Source organism: Triticum aestivum, chromosome 6A (assembly GCF_018294505.1).
Source record: "Triticum aestivum cultivar Chinese Spring chromosome 6A, IWGSC CS RefSeq v2.1, whole genome shotgun sequence".
Lineage (NCBI taxonomy): Eukaryota > Viridiplantae > Streptophyta > Magnoliopsida > Poales > Poaceae > Triticum > Triticum aestivum.
Window position 1 is genome coordinate 213,547,864 of NC_057809.1, and position 4,199 is coordinate 213,552,062.

Below are 4,199 nucleotides of genomic sequence, written 5' to 3' on the forward strand. Positions count from 1 at the left end.
CATTGATCCCCTCTGGCATGTGTCCTGTTTGGAAAAACTTTATCACTGCATGAACGATGTCCGCTTTAATCAAGCCCCAGTTCCTTTGATAGAAGCGAGCCGGTAGACCATCAGGCCCCGCCGCCTTGAGTGGCCCTATCTGGAACAAAGCTGCTGATATTTCTTCCTCACAAAAGTCCCGACAGAGCTGTGTGTTCATTTCCTCCGTCACCTGGTTCTCAAACAAGCTAATTATGGGATCAGGGACTAGCGATGGGTCCCGTGTGTATACTGATTTGAAATATGAGACCGTCATTCTTTCCATCTCGCTCGGTGTGTCCTAAACTACACCATGTTCGTCCTTCAGCCGAACTATTTTATTTCTGCGCGCGCGCCACACTGCTCGCTGATGGAAAAATTTGGTGTTGCGGTCTCCTTCTTTGAGCCATGTGATACGCGAACGCTGGAGCCAGAGCATTTCCTCTCTGTAAAGAATTTCATTCATACGATCTGTAGTGCAGCGGATATCTTGGGCTGGCGCATTTGTGTTCCTTTGCTCAGAGAGTGTTCTGCGTAACTGGCTGAGCTCACGCATCACGTTGCCGAACTTGTGATTTCCCCATGCATGCATGCGATCCATCACCTCCTTGAGGGTTGCATGTACAGCCGCAAGGTCAGCTCGATTCTCCACAGACTGCCAAGCCTCAGCAATCACAGCAGGCAGCGCCTCTTCTCTTTCTCAACAAATTTCATATTGCTTGCAGCGCTGGGTACGAGTCGGCCGGTTCTCCTTGTTCAGTGACACCAGAACAGGGCAGTGATCAGACGCCAGTGACACGAGATGCACCACTGAAGTTTCAGAGAAAATATCTCTCCAGCTATCATCCGCTAGCGCACGGTCGAGCCGTACTTTAACATTACCATTCCTAGCTCTTCCATTATCAAAAGTATAAGGCAGCCCTTTAAAACCAAGATCATGTAATCCACACAAAAGCAAGGCATCACAGAAGGCAGCCATCAAGGACTCTGCACGTAGTGTTGCTGAGAAGTGTTCATACTACCAGAGAGCCTCATTAAAATCCCCCACTGCAAACCACGGCAGCGATGACGTAGCGCGAAGTGAACACAAGGTAGACCACATGTGCTGACGGTTTTCTTGCCTCGGTTCACCATAAACGAAAGTAGCATGCCACAATGGATCAGACGGTGACGCACGCATGTAAACATCGATAAATCTTTCATTCGAATCTTTTACTTCGACGTACATACTCTCATGCCAGAACAGTGCTAGCCCACCACTCAAGCCAATACAATCGACCCCAGCATAGCCACTAAGCCCTAAGCGGCTTCTAAGACGACGCATACGGACACTTTTTTGACGAGTTTCACAAAGAAAGATAACTTTGGGAAGATGTGCCTTTGATAGGACACACAGTTCACGAATTGTCGCGGCGTTCCCGGAACCACGACAATTCCAGCTTAGGACATTCATGTCTCCCGACGGGGCGCCACACTCGGCCCCGTCAGTTGACCGGCAGCCCCTAGGCCGGTTTCTTCCATAGACTTGCCCTCCACCTGTACTTGTTGCCCACCCTTGTTGGTTTTCACCTTCATATTACCCCGATTCTGGTTGTCACCAGACTGCTCGTCAGTAAACGAAACGGAGGCCAGGGAGTCAGTACTTTTCCCTAGTACTGAGGTAGCTACTGTCATCGTCATATCATAGTCACTAGAGGAGGTTTCCAGATTGCTCAGATCACGTATGGCCAGAATCATATCCACCGTATCCACCTCACACGCCAGGTTGTTTGCTTCATCCTCTTGCTGAATTTGTTGTCGTAAAATCCTTGTCATGTCAGCGGTCCACTGCTCAGCGACAATGGTAACAAGTGTGTTCGGGGTCACCGCCGCAGGGTTCACAGACTCCCCATCAGCCGGCTTCGGGCGGGTAGCGTCCACAAAGGGAGCCCCGTTGTCGCCCCCACCAGCGTCCAGGTTTACGGCAAACATCTCCGGGGTGATCACCATAGGTGGCACTGCCATTGCCGCTGCACTCGTCGTCTTCCACGGTCGCCGGGCCGGAAGGGACACTCGATCTGGTGGATCACAGGGCTTGAGGTGTGCTAGGGCGGTCACCCCATGGATCGATGAGTATTCACCAGCCGTCCCGTTATTATTCTTGGGGGGTAGACTAGGATTGGTGGTGTATGTGGACTCCCGCGGTTGTGTGAGAACGGGATTTGCCTTAGACTCCTTTGCGATCTGATCATCAACATGGCCGCCAAGAACACGAGGATCCAGCGGTGCGGGGGCGGACGAGGCCGCAACAAGTCCATAGTACGCCATTGCGGCGCACATGGAAACAGCGCCAGCGGCCGCGAGGCCAGGGCCAGGCGGCGGCGGCGGCGGTGGCGGGGGCGTCGCCCCTGAGTCGCCAAACCCTAACATATCGCAGAAAGCCGTGCTATTTGACGATCTATTATACATACATGCATAATTGCCATGAGTTAGATCTTGGATCCACCTACGATGTTAGAAGTTGACCATAGTGACTGTTTTCAACATTTTTGCAAAGCCTATGTGTTAAAGCCGAATAGATGAAAGGTACACTTTGTTCTTGGACTGCAAGGAAATCTTGCTAAAGGTGGTGGCAAGGCAATATATTAGTTCTCAATTTCTAAAAAGAGTGTGCAAGGAATAACATATACAATGCGAAAGTGCTAATGTGATCACGAGCTGAGTGGTCTCGTTATCTGTACCACATGCGTCTCTCGTGATGCGCGGAGGTGGTTCTGTCTTTCCATCTGGAATCTCCCGTCCATAATTTCTATTATGGCCCATGGCCCACCAGCCGGACACAATGATGGATACGCCGTCAGTCGACCGCACCACGGAACAGAAATTCGGTGTCGCGAATCAGAAATTTGTCGACGATGTGAGCCGGTTCCGAGGAGATTCTGGACTAACCGAGGCACCTACTTCCATTCAATGCAAATGCATCTTCCCGTTGGAGGCAGCAATCCCCCCTCCCCAATCTTCTTAATCCCCTCCACCTAGTCGATTCCTCACCCAGATCTGCAGCTACATCCTATCCAATCCGAGCCATTGCCAGCAACATCTCCTTCCCAACCATGTCCGCTTCATCGTCATCTGTAAGGTTAGGATGGGATCTTGCCCCTCGTTCCTTGTACATAGTGCGGCGGGCAGGTCTACACCTGGATTGCTCGATCTGGAGTGAACGGTGGGCATCGCTTCTACAAGTGTGTCAACAAGGATGTAAGTTATCTACCCAAAACTGGAGATGCTGGTTACCTATTCTTAAATGTTTATACTGATTTATGCTTGGGATCTCTGATTGCAGAGGTGTGGATACATGATATCTTCTGATTGCAGATTGTCCAGCTGTCCTCGTGCCCAGCTGCTGGCTAACCAGCTGGTTGCATATTGCCAAGTTGTCCCCGCGCATCTCCCGCTGGCAGCTTACTTGCACCGACGAGTTATACCTGGCGAACCAATCGAGCAATGAAAGCGGGGAGGGGAGATGGCGACATATGTCCGAGCGGAGCAGCTGCCATGGAAGGGGAAGGATCGGGCGTACCAGGCAGGTCTTCATGGCATGCACAATGATTGATAAGATAGTCTTATCTTAAGTCTTGCACGTAATTTAGAGATGACAAAAGGAAAAGTCTACAATGGGTCATCTCTTAGCCTTATCTTCAATAACTAGCCATTCCTAAAAATGTGATGAGACATATTGTGCTAAGAGATCATCTCTTTGTCTTCTCTTAAATAAGAGAGACAAGCCTTTTCTTATGAGTTCTCTCTCCTCCACCTCATCGTTTATCCTACGTGACACTTCTAAGATAGCACCATTGTACATGCTCTCGGGCTGACACGTCACGTGTGATTGCACTTGCGCTCACCAGTGTGGTTGGTACAGTCATAATGTCGTGTCAGCCCTTGTTTTGCCATGGACTGAACCACCAGAGTATATATGAACCACAACACACTTGTACATTACATGAATCATACGTTACGACACTGTTCACTGAAACATTTTAATCAACCATCGCCGAGTCATGCATAAGCAATCAATAAATAAATAGTTTCTCCCCCAGTCCAACTCCTGCATAAGATGATCACCATACAGACACCCCAAGACAAAGCAAGGCAAGTTGACATGCGGATATTCTTCAGACAAGTTCATCTTATTCTGAAAG

General features: G+C 49.7%; 1 long non-coding RNA gene across 1 annotated transcript; it reads left to right on the forward strand.

Annotated features, from left to right (window-relative positions):
- Positions 1–2,602: 2,602 nt before the first annotated feature.
- On the forward strand, positions 2,603–3,792 carry LOC123130569 (uncharacterized). The gene is made up of 2 exons (XR_006463875.1): positions 2,603–3,255; positions 3,341–3,792. It is a non-coding gene; the product is annotated as an uncharacterized lncRNA (long non-coding RNA).
- The last annotated feature ends 407 nt before the right edge of the window (positions 3,793–4,199 follow it).